Genomic DNA, 13604 nt, shown 5'->3' on the forward strand with positions numbered 1-13604 from the left:
ACCATGACTGGCCTAAGGAGGCTTTGGAATTCTACAGAATGAGATTAAGACATTGGATTTGGATGTGGCGGTTTTGGAGTGTTTATCAGACGTGTGATACGTGTATCTACTTGGAGGTGGGTTGGAGTCCCTCTGTTTTAGGTGTTTGTTATTAGTGTCCTCTGTTTTAGATGTTTGTTATTATCTTTGGGAAGATCTCTATTGTAACGTTAGGATTGTTGGTTAGTTTGAATTGTTTTTCAATTGTGGGTGGGTCCCTAGCATGTTGGGTTGTTGTGCCACAATATCCCTTCATATTAGGAAGAAGTCCTTGTATTTCGTTTTTGTTGTTATCAATTGCTGTATTTAAGCAGTAAGACAATAATGAATAAGGCATCAAAGAATTTAATTCGAGTTAAGTCTCAAGAGGTCAGGGTTTCCTCAGTTAAATCCAATTCTTATTCTTATTTTCCCTATTGTTATCACCACAAAAACCATCATAGGTAAGGATACTGTCTTATACGTACCAAAGTGGTATCAGAGCTTAGGGATGGACCAGAGGGTGGAGCAATTAGAACAGAGCGTGAGTTCTCTTGTTAGCAACCAGAAACAGATACTGGAACAGTTAACAGAGATTTACGCCAAGCTTGGATCACTATCTTCCAGCTGAGAAGAAGGAGAGAGCTCCCAAAATTGCAATGGCAAGCGGCCAGAAGGAAGAGTGGCCACCGAGGGCGGTCATTTTGGCGGAAGCAATCATTCATATGCTCCTCGTTTGGTGAAACTCGATTTTCCTAGATTCAATGGAACCGAGGATCCCACGAGTTGGATATGCCGTGCTGAGCAATTTTTTTTTGCTTCCATGCAACGCCCATTGAAGACCAAGTAGCGTTGGCTTCCTTTCATCTAGACGGAGAAGCTCAACTGTGGTATCAATTGGTGCAACAAGAAGCAGAGACTCTTACTTGGGCTGCCTTCAAGGTAGGCCTATTAGCCCGTTATGGTCCCACTCAGTTTTATGACTATTTTGGAGAGCTCACCAAGTTACAACAAACTGGTACTGTTAAGGAGTACCAAACCAAGTTTGAACAACTATTGGCCAAGGTTGGGCACCTCCCACCTGCTTGTCAAGTAAGTTGCTTTGTGAGTGGATTAAAGGAAGGTATCAAGGCTGATGTATTAGCAGGAAGGCCAACTGATTTGTCTATGGCAATCGGGTTAGCCCGATTATATGAAGCTAGAAATTCTTCGCTGCGACGAACACCTGTGACAATTCCTGCAACTACCAGAGTTGCTCCTCATGTCTAGGGAAGATGCCCCACCACGAACCCCCCTTGTAGTCCGACGAATGTCACCCGCTGAGCTTAAAGAGCGGCGTGAAAAAGGACTTTGTTACAATTGTAATGAGCGATTTGTACTAGGGCATCGATGCAAGAAATTGTTTCTCATTGAGGCTTGTACCACAGAGGAAGATGGAGATTTGGACATGGAAGTGGAAGGTCCTTTTGAGGAAGAAGCTCCTGGAATTTCCTTGCATGCTATTAGTGGGGGTCACGCACCAGAGACAATGAAGGTTGTTGGAAGCATTGAATCTGTTCCAGCGACTGTTTTGTTAGACTCAGGGAGTTCTCATAATTTTTTGAGTGAATCCCTTGCTCAAAAAATTCAGTTGCAACCAGTTAAAGGCCCTACGATTCGAGTAATGGTAGCCTCTGGAGAAAAGCTTACTAGCAAAGGAAAGTGTGACAGTGTCATGGTAAAGCTTGGGAAATTTTTTACAAAGGCTGACTTCTACATTTTATCTCTTGAAGGGTATGATGTTGTTATGGGAACTCAATGGTTACATACACTTGGAGAAATCATGTGGGACTTTTCTAAGATGATTATGAGGTTCCAAAGTGCTGGTAAAATGATTACTTTGAAGGGCCTTACAGACCAAGTGGTGGACAGCCATGAAATCAATCGTCTGTCATCAAAACAACCTATAGGGGCGTTGGTTCAAATCATGGCTATTGAAGACCATGACCAGCTAGAACAAGGGAGTGATGCACCAGAACTTCAAGAATTATTAGGCTCATTTTCAGAACTTTTCAGAGAGCCTACTGGTCTACCTCCCAATCGGGTCCATGATCATAAAATTCCACTACAACTCGGCAGCCAGCCTGTGTGTTCTCGCCCGTATCGGTATCCTCATTATCAGAAGGTGGAGATTGAGAGATTGGTGAAAGAAATGCTCTCTACTAGAGTGATTCGTCCTAGCAATAGTCCTTTTTCCTCTCTAGTGATATTAGTCAAGAAGCAAGATGGAACTTGGCGCATGTGTGTGGATTATCGATCGTTAAACAGGATCACCATCAAGGACAAGTTCCCAATTCCAGCTATTGATGAGCTTCTTGATGAATTAAATGGAGCAAGGTTCTTTTCTAAATTAGACTTGCGTTTTGGCTATCATCAGATTCGAGTTCAAGATAAGGATGTGCCAAAAACTGCATTTTGCACTCACCATGGGCACTACGAGTTTCTTGTTATGCCTTTCGGTCTCACAAATGCACCATCGACATTTCAAGCACTAATGAATGACGTGTTCAAGAACCAACTCCGTAGATTTGTGTTTGTATTTTTCGACGACATCCTAGTTTATAGTGCAACTTGGGATGAACACTTACGGCATCTTAAGGAAGTTTTGGAGGTTCTGAGAAGCCATACACTTCGTGTCAAATTAAAAAAAATGTAGTTTTGGCCAAACTAAGGTCCATTACTTGGGCCATATCATCTCTCAAGAAGGGGTTCTCGTGGATCCTGAAAAAATTTTAGCCATGGTACAGTGGCCTATACCTCGGTCTCCAAAGGCGATGCGGGGCTTTCTCGAATTGACGGGGTATTACCGAAAATTTATTCAGGACTATGGTAAGATTGCCGCTCCACTAACCAACATGTTGAAGAAGAATTCATTCAAGTGGAATACCAAAGTTGAAGAAGCATTTCAAAGATTGAAGGAAGCAATGACCCAAGCCCCTATTTTGGCACTTCTGGATTTTACAAGGCAATTTGTAGTTGAGTGCGATGCCTCTGGGTCAGGTATTGGAGCTGTTCTACGTCAAGATTGTCCTATTGCCTTTCATAGTCAAGCACTACATGGGAAAAATCTGATGTTATCCACCTATGAAAAGGAGATGCTTGCCTTACTCATGGTAGTGAAAAAATGGCAGCATTATTTATTGGGAAGGAAATTCATAGTGCGAACAGACCAACGAAGTTTGCAGTACCTTTGGAGTCAGAAAATCACAACGGATGCTCAACAAAAATGGTTATACAAGCTTATGGGATTTGATTTTTCAATTGAATACAAGAAGGGTAGTGAAAATAAAGTGGCGGATGCATTGTCTCGTCGAGATGAAGCTATGAAGGAGGAGCAATTGTTAGCTTTCTCATCCCCTATTCCTCATTGGGTTGATGCAATAAGGGACGAACAACAATCTCAGCCTCAAGTACAGCAACTAATTCAGAAGGTTCAGGATGATGAGGCAGTGGGGCCTTGGGAGCTCAGAGATGGTCTGCTCTTATTCAAGGATCGGATTTACCTTGATTCAAGTTCAGCTATAAGAGTTGATATCATCAACCAGTTTCATGGAAGCTCTCATGAAGGATTCCAAAAAACATTTCAAAGGGTGCGAGCAAATTTTTACTGGGCTAAGATGAGGGAGGACATCAAGGCATTTATTCGGGAATGTGAAATTTGTCAAAGGCACAAGGTGGAACAACTTTCTCCTGCTGGTTTACTGCAGCCGTTGCCAATTCCAAGTCGAGTTTGGGAAGATATCTCCATGGATTTTGTGGATGGGCTACCCATGTCTCAAGGTAAGTCCACTATCCTGGTTGTGGTAGATAGGCTTTCTAAATACTCACATTTTATTCCCGTAACACATCTTTACACAGCAGTGAGTATTGCCCAAATATTTTTTGAAAATGTTTTTAAGCTCCATGGTATGCCTAGAACTATAGTTTGTGATCGTGATCCAGCTTTTACTAGTGCCTTTTGGACTGAGTTGTTCCGTCTTAATGGAACTAAATTCAATTTTAGTTCGGCTTACCATCCACAAACAGATGGACAAAGTGAGGTGGTGAATAGAACTTTAGAAATGTATTTACGTTGCTTCACTAGTGATAAACCCAAGCAGTGGGTCAGGTGGATATGTTGGGCAGAATTTTGTTACAATACAAGTTGGCATCCGGCTATCCAAAAGACTCCATTTGAAGTGGTGTATGGTAGGGAGCCACCATCATTACTGACTTATGTTCCAGGTACTGCAAAGGTAGCTACTGTGGAAATAGAATTGATGAAGAGAGATCAGATTCTGAAGGATCTCAAGGAAAATCTCAAGATGGCACAAGATCAAATGAAGAAAAGATATGATTTGAAGCATAGGGAAAAGGTCTATGAGGAAGGGACTTGGGTGTATGTATGGCTTCAGCCATATCGTCAAGTCTCTGTTTCTTTGCGCCGAAATGCGAAGTTAGCTCCACGCTATTATGGTCCATTTCGCATCCTGCAACGTATTGGACAGGTGGCTTACAAATTGGAATTACCTTCAGATTCTCGTATACATCCGGTTTTCCATGTGTCTTTGTTAAAGGAGAAGTTAGGCACCAAAGTTTTTGCCCAACCTCAGCTACCTATTACTATGGGAGACCAAGATGAGTTACTAGTAAGGCCACAGGCAGTATTGGATCAAAGGACTCGTCGCAACAGAATTGAAGTACTCGTGCATTGGCAAGGCTTACCAACTAGTGATGCCACGTGGGAAGACTTAATAGCCATGAAGTTGCAGTTTCCTCAGTATACCCTTGAGGACAAGGACCTTCTCAAGAGGGGAGGGAATTGATACGTGTATCTACTTGGAGGTGGGTTGGAGTCCTCTGTTTTAGGTGTTTGTTATTAGTGTCCTCTGTTTTAGATGTTTGTTATTATCTTTGGGAAGATCTCTATTGTAACGTTAGGATTGTTGGTTAGTTTGAATTGTTTTTCAATTGTGGGTGGGTCCCTAGCATGTTGGGTTGTTGTGCCACAGTATCCCTTCATATTAGGAAGAAGTCCTTGTATTTCGTTTTTGTTGTTATCAATTGCTGTATTTAAGCAGTAAGACAATAATGAGTAAGGCATCAAAGAATTTAATTCGAGTTAAGTCTCAAGAGGTTAGGGTTTCCTCAGTTAAATCCAATTCTTATTCTTATTTTCCCTATTGTTATCACCACAAAAACCATCATAGGTAAGGATACTGTCTTATACGTACCAACATGTATGGGAAATGCAGGAGTGTAGAGGATACTAGGCAAAATTTTGACAAGATGGTGGATAAGGGATGATGTATCTTGGACAGCAGTGATAGATAGATACTTGAAGGATGGGACTATGGAAGATGGATTTTCTTTGTTCTCGGTGTTGATGAGATTGGTAATTAGGCCTAATGATTTCATGTTTGCTGGGTTTTAAATGCTTGTACTGATCATGTTGCAGAGGACCTGGGCGAGCAAGTTCATGGCCACATGACACGGATAGGGTTTTTAAATGCTCTTGTTCATATGTATTCAAAGTGTACGACTATTCAGAATGCAAAAAGGGTATTTAAAGGGATACCTTGACCAGATTTAGTTTCATGGATTTCCCTGATTGTTGGAAATGCTCAAAATGGTCAACTGAATGAGGCTCTTAAGTTCTTCCTTCTGCTTGTATTCATGCTTGATTAGTTTGATAAAGTACTTGGATATTTCCACTTATGAAAGGAAAAGGGTGGATTAACACACATAACAGATCATTATGCTTGTACTGCTGAGAGTATTATCAACCAAATGCCCATGAAACATGATAAGATCTTATGGGCTTCCCTACTCGGTGGTTGTAGAATTCTTGGAAACTTTGAATTTGTAAAGCATGCAGCAGAAGCATTATTTGAGATAGAACCTGAAAATTCAGCTTCTTATATGCCCTGTCTACTGATTGTATGTGGGGCCAAGTGGCAAAGGTTAGAAAGGCTATTGATGACATAGGGGTGGTAAAGAAACCAGGTTTAAGTTGGATTGAGATTTAGAGAGAGGTGCATGTATATCTGTGGTCGAAAATTATGCTACTGCTCGTATATACAGGCTTCTCTCTCCTACCACAGTGAGAAGCTTGCAGTTGCATTTGGAATCATTTCAACTCCACCAGGAACAACAATCAAGCTTTAATTTTAACAATTTAAGAACTTGTGTTCATTGCCACAGTGACATTAAATTTATTTCATACACTGTTCAAAGAAACATGATAGAAAGGGATTCAAATTGGTTCCATTCTTTTAAGGATGGGAGTTGTTCATGTGGAGACCATTGGTAATTCAAGCCACTTGAAGATCCGAGGCACGTCTCTACTGTTGGGTGCACTGCACCATGAGTCCAGCCCACATGTTTTTCGTCAAGAGCTCATTTAATGAGCATGCCTTTAATGTTTCTTATCTTTTCTTCATTATGTACAAAAGTCACCATGAGTAATTGAAGTGGTTGGCTTTAGGCGTGTCCAACATGCTGAAGGAAGAAAGAAAAGAAAGAAGCAAAAGCAAGAGTTATTCTGCTATGGCAGGGCTGAAAGGAAAAAGGAAAGAAACAAGCAAGGCCATTCGGCCAATGAGAGCTAAAGAAAGAGATTTTGGTTGAAGCAAAGTCAAAGTAAGTGGCTTGCACTTATTGTGACTTGATGTGAAGAGTGTGAAAGGAAGAAAAGAAGGAAAAGATGAAGAAATAAATAGAGAGGCCATTCGGCCAGTGCAGAGTGTGAAGAAAAGAAGTGAAGTCCTAAAGTGTGAGGACTAGTGCAGTCTTGAAGAGCTGCGTGAGTGAGAGCAAGCAAAAGAGAAAAGAAAAATAGAGAGAGTAAGAGAAAATACACAGTGAGGAAGGGAGCAGTGAGTGAAAAGAAAAAGAGAGTTTTTTTTCTCAAGTTGTATCTCTAAGTGTTGTAATCTCTATTTAATATAGTGAAATTATTCGGAGTTTGTCCCGTGGTTTTTCCCTTCAAGGAGAAAGGGTTTCCACGTAAATCTTTGTGTTTTTGTGTGGTTGTGCTTCCGCTGTGCTTGCTAAATTTATTCACAGTTATATAGAATTTTTCCCAACATCTACATGATGTTAGAAACATGAGTGGAATAATGTTCCTGTGATATGTGCATTTCCTACAAATCTTTCTGGATTCATTTCTTGGGGGTGTTTGTGATATATGACTATTCATTTTTTCCCTTATAAGACTTGGTGGTGCTTCCTGAGACTGTTGGGAGTTGTCCAATGGTGGATCCACAACTCTTTAGAGAGAGAGAGAGAGAGAGAGAGAGAGAGAGAGAGAGAGAGAGAGAGAGAGAGAGAGAGAGAGAGAGAGAGAGAGAGAGAGATAAGGGGGGTGGGGGGGAAGAGTAATTGCACTTTACCTTACCTGTTCTTGTGTTCATGTTGATAATTGATTTGGTTGCACAAATTACTGGAGAGCACAAATTTTTCTAATGTTGTTTTCCTTTTGCTTCAACAGTTAGCTAGAGGTGTACTTGAAGAACTAAAGCAAATATGATAGCATACTTTCTTCACCATTGTCCCTGTTTGCATTGGGTAGCTTCTGTTTTCACTTTCTTTAGTATTATTACAGTTTTTGTTAAAAATGTTGTGTCATGTTTCTATTGAATACTATTTAGCTATGGAAGCCTGGCATGTATACCGCCTTGGATTTTACTCTAAACTTTAAGAGTGCCTTCAAAATCTTGGTCGCTATCCCAAGATTCCCACTTCGAGAACTTGGGTGTCAAAATGCTTATCAAATTTTCCATGAACGTTTCATCTCTATATGACCACACTACAAATCAAACACAGCTCCTTTTATGGATAAAACGCACTGCCACACCATCTTATGCAAGTACACTCTATCGTCAAGCTTTGATGGACTTCCATTTTCCAGTTTCCAGAAGGTAATAATAATTGATAACTAACCTTATGTTCATCAAGGCCTTGGGTGAGGCCAGTTGATATAAGAACCAGTTGAGCCATCTTTAAACTCTTTGATTATCTCTTCTCTATATTTTCTGGTTTGTGAGCCCCTTGAATCATCGTAACTACATTATGCAACATGCTAGCATGATTTCTCTTGTACAAATATAATTTTCTGCCCTAAATTCTATCATAGTTTAACAAATCTGTAACTAATCGCTTGAATTTTAGCAAGTTCACATTCTACTGATCTATAGCCTCTAAAAGATAGTTCCCCTGTCTTTACAAGAAGCCTGTAGTAATCCTGATTTATTTCTTGAATGCGAAATTTTTTTATTTTCTTATTAAAATGTAGCTGGAAAGTGGAAGCACCTGGCAATCAGAAGTGACTCTATCAGAATTCCAGATTGATTTAGCTTTCTATTTTGTATGTGCATTTGCTAGGCTTGTTGTTAAGAAATTGCAATATCATGAAAGATGAACGGCCTCATGAATCATGAGCTTTCAGAATGTTGCTTCATTAATTTAATAGGCGCTTGTTTACAAGCTTAGCACTTTATTTACTTCTATCAAATACGATTACAAGTTACAGCATCAATCCTTTGGCTTTTGGATTTTGCATTGGTGTCATACATGATAAGAAGACATTAATCTAAATATCCGTGCAAAACATGGATATTACATGATCTATTAAATGCAGCTGCCACACCCCACTGTTATAGTTTCTATTAACCTTCTCTACATGGATTATCATTCATCATTTCCAATTACTAGTTTGCTTTGCCATTTATATTTATCAATCATCAATATATTACAAAAGCTGAAGCGTAGCATTTAATGTTGCTATGCTTCCATTGAGCCACATCAGCAGCCATGTAATTATCAATTTTTTTTTCAATTTTTTTATACAATTTTTTAACATTTAAAGTGAATTAAAAACTCTATTATATTACAATCAAAATATCATATTTAATTTATCTTATTTTTAATTATTCTTATTTATTATTAAATTTTCAATTCCATTTTAACTTTTCATATCCCCACTACTCTCTACCTTAACTTTCTTCAACCTTTCTCATTCCATTTCAACTTTTCATATCCCCACTACTCTCAATATTAATATTATTCTATCTTTTTATCTTCCTTTATTTTTGACTCTTCTTATTCTTATCCTCATGCTATAAAATTGTCATTCTCCCTCTTATTCCATGCATAATTTCTATTTTTCCACATACAAAGCCCCCCCTCTCTCTCTCTCTCTCTCTATATATATATATATATATATATATTTTCCTTCAATTTTTGGTATATATATATATATATATATTTTTTTTTTAATTTTAGTGTAACAGGTTGACCATCAAAACATACTGATGCAGTATTGAAAGCTCCACCAAATGCATCGCAGAAATCAGTTTTAGACTACTAGAAGTCAGTTAGTTTGCTAAAATTGGAATTGACAGGTAATCCAGCTTGATACGATTTAGTTTTATATTTTATGTTGTTATCTTTTTTATTCACATTGGTTGTTAAATGTTATATTATTGCATTATAAAGATAGTATATAAAAATATAATATTATTTTATTACATAGCATAACTAAAATAATATGGTGTTTATTGCTATACATTTCATTTTTATTATTTTATTCTCATCTTATTTTATTCAACATTTAAATTTAGCAACATCCTCCTTATCATAATTATTTATATTTTGTCTCATTTTTTTAAAAATTAAACGTATAATATTTTATTCAATAAATAGAAATTGTTCTTATAAAGTCTTCCCATGAAATGTTACAATGCACCAATGGAAAAATGAAATACAAAACAAATATCAATTTAGAAACACTCAATTAAAAAAAAAAAAAAGAATAAACAATTTCTTATAAAGTATTCCCATAAAAAGTTACAATGCATTAATAGAAAAAGAGAATACAAAACACATGCTATTTTAGAAACACTAAATTTATAATAATAATAATAATAATAATATCAAACCAAACATATCATAAAATAATAAACTAATAGTTATGGATGTACTAACTTCATGGCAGCAAAATGGAGTAAAATAAAAATAAAAATAAACGTTACAATATGCATATTTAGTACATTAGAATTATCATCAAATTTGGGAAAACAATAGGATGTTAACAAAGAGGGAGAGAAAGAGATTCGTAAAAGAAATCAAACGTCAATTAAATAAATTAATTAGTAACCGTTAATTGGAAAACAAAGAGACCGATGGCTAAAGGAATAAAAAATTAATTAAAAATGACCCTACGAATGTTATTATAAACTTTACAATGCAAATAAATAAATCATTAGATTCACTTAATTAAATCATATAATCAACAATTAAATAAAATCTTACAAAATTTAAACTTGAAACTAAAATCATATTTATTATCAAAACTAAAAGGAAAACGTTCTTCAGTAATAATAGAAATATATAAGAAATAAAGATGAAAATTTTCAAAATCCTTTTTTTTTTTTTTTACATTTCATTTAACATTATTTATAAATAATAAAATATATAAAAAAGTCCTTAAATGCTTATATTCTTCACACACCATGACTTTTAAAATCTAATGAAAGGTTCGAAGAATTTAACTCTCATTTAATGCCTCTATTATGAAAATCAACAGCCAGTAAAATATGATAATAATAAGAAACGTTATAAATGAGACATGAAAAAACTAATTAGCCACTATTATTATGGAATAGATGTCTTTTTTTTATGCATCTAAGAAAATGAAATGTATAGGGTTTACTTATTAAGTTATATATGTAAAGATTCACGTTAAAAAAATATGTAAAGGTTTTTTGAAAAAAAAAAGTAGATGTAAGGTTTTTATTAACTTAAAAGACAATGAAAACCCAATTTTTAATTACTACAACCGTCGCTACTTTATAAATCACGCACAACACTATATTCAATATCCTAAACAACATAGTTAGACCCTTTTGGATATACACCACCATATTCAACTTATAAATTACAACCCAAATCAATCATACAATTACACAATCAAAGCATGAACATGTAACATGTATTACCTTCTGAATTATTGCTTGGAATTTTCACAATTATTGAAAGAGAATCTCCAAATTTAATTTTTAGAAAACATCAAGACAAGGTGAATTTTATTCTTTTTAACTTCCATAGAAAAAAAAATATATTATGCACATTATTTCAACCTTTATGGAAAAGAAGGTTTACATGTAGCATGCAAAACGTGTTTAATTGACTTAGAGATGTGAAAATCAGTCAACCAACTATGGTAGAATTAAGGTTTCAAATTTTAAATAAAACAATTCTACAATAATAAAAAATTATTTTGTGATAAATATGATTATGAAATGCATTACTTTTCATTAAATTAGTTCAAATTACAAAATAATAATAATGAGATCACTATAAAAAATAATCACGCGCAACGCGCAGGTCTGTGACTAGTATATATCTAAAAGCTGAAATGGAGCATTTATTGTTGCTACACTCCAGTTAAGCCACATCAACATCTACGTCATTATCCTTTTTTCTTTCTAATTTTCCTATAATTTTTATTAACATTCACTTATTTTTTTAATATTTACACTTTGTTTAACCTTTATCCATCCCTTACCTTTTCATCTCCTCACTACCCTCTACTTTAATATCACTATTCATCTTTCTCTTTATCTTCCTTTATTTTTTGTCTCTTCTTATTCACACTTTCTTACTATAAATTTATCATCCTCTCTTCCATTCTTTGCATAGTTTTCCCTCACAAAAAGGTTATCTCTCTCTCTCTCTCTCTCTCTCTTTCTCAATTTTTTGGTGGATTTTGTTATTTATTTTTCTTGCATCTCTACTTTAGGTTGATAAATTTTTGTATTTTTTAGAACTCTAATTTGGGTTGATGAGATTTATTTTTGTGTTTTAAGGTTTTTTTTTTTTTTTTTTTGTTAGATATTATTTGTGGTGGGAAAAAAGTGTAGACAATGAAGTTGATAGGTTTTGACTTGATACTTTTGCTCACACAATTAATTTTTAAAGGTGGAATGCAAGGTCAACCTTAAGTGTGCGTTTGTTTAGCACTGCGTTCGTGTTGAAGTTGCGTTTGCGTTTTTTGGCTAGTCCTATGGCATTGTTCATGGACCAGCCAAAGCACAAAAACGCATGAACAATAGCAAGTGAACAGTGTTTTGCCTTTTAAAAAATATTTTACTATAGTGTTTTCAGCAATAAGTTTTCAGTTTTCAGCAAATAAACGGTATCCAAATAGACCCTAAATACCTTTTATAAGAAAGATAATGATAGTGAAACTAATTTCAAGGGAAATATGAGTATATTCAATTAGGGAAAGCCTTGAAATGGCTTAGTTGATGTCCTTGGGTTTAGACTGAGGATGAGGTTACAAATGACTAGTCTCTCCTCTTTCAAAAGAAAAATCCTCCCTTAATCCAAGTGCTTCTTGGCTTTATATAGTCAGCCAAAATGCATCTGAACCCTACATGTGGAGGGTTAGGATCGGATTTCCATGATACTTGTCCCATCAGGGCCTTACTAGAAGGTTTTCACACTAAACTATGAGCTGTGTGCACACTATTCATAAGTCATTTTTCCATTAATGTAGCCAGCTAAGTGGTTGCAGTGCATTTAATGCGGAGGGGATGGTTGTTTTGTCCCTCCCCTTTCCTTTCCTCTTTGCTCAGTGCCAAGTAACCCTCTTTCACCCTCGGTTTGCATTGTGCTCCCCTTAGCTTTGATTCTCGACTTTCCCAGGGTGAGTTGGTGTTCTCGGAAACCTTTATCAACTACGCTCATTCGGCCTTTGCATAGGGAAGCTGAGATCTTTCCGAGGACATCCTGCTGATGATGTTTCCCTAGATTTGCCTCCTCGAAAATGTCCTTAATTACTTTGTCAATTGTTTTGGATCCTCATCCCCTACATTATTCTATTGCATTATAAAGAATTAAAGATAGTATATAAAAAAATAATATTATTGTATTACATAACATGATTTGAATAATTTAGTGTTTATTGTTATATTTTTATTTTTACTTTTTTTTTCTTATCATCTTATTTTATTCAACATTGAAATAAGATGAGATCCTCTATATCATTAAATTATTTATATTTTCTCATCTTTTTTATTTTAAAAAAATTAAAAATATAATATTTTACACTTTCTCTAACCTTTCACATTTCCTTTACCTTTTCATCTCCCCAAACCCTTTAGCTTAATATCACTCTTCATCTTTCCCTTTATTTTCCTTTATTTTGTTTCTTCTTGTTATCATACTCTTAGCATAAATTTGTCATCCACTCTTCCATTCTATGTATAATTTTTCCTCACAAAAAAGGTTATTTTTCTCTCAATTTTTTGGTGGATTTTAAAAATTTTTCTTGCATATTTGTTTTAGGTTGATAAAGAATTACATTATAAAGAATTAGTTAAAGATGGTATATAAAAAATATTATTATTATATTGCATAACATGCTTTTGATAATTTGGTGTTTATTGTTATATCTTTTATTTTTAATTTTTTCCTTTTCATATTATTTTATCCGGCATTTAAATTTAGCTACATCCTCCATTTCATTATTTCCTCTCATTTTTTATATTAAAAAAATTAAA

At 35.5% G+C, this 13604-nt stretch overlaps 1 pseudogene; it reads left to right on the forward strand.

Moving 5' to 3' along the window:
• Positions 1-5274: 5274 nt before the first annotated feature.
• On the forward strand, positions 5275-6349 carry LOC115993944 (annotated as a pseudogene).
• Positions 6350-13604: the final 7255 nt, after the last annotated feature.

Source organism: Quercus lobata, chromosome 6 (assembly GCF_001633185.2).
Source record: "Quercus lobata isolate SW786 chromosome 6, ValleyOak3.0 Primary Assembly, whole genome shotgun sequence".
In the NCBI taxonomy this organism is placed as follows: Eukaryota; Viridiplantae; Streptophyta; class Magnoliopsida; order Fagales; family Fagaceae; genus Quercus; species Quercus lobata.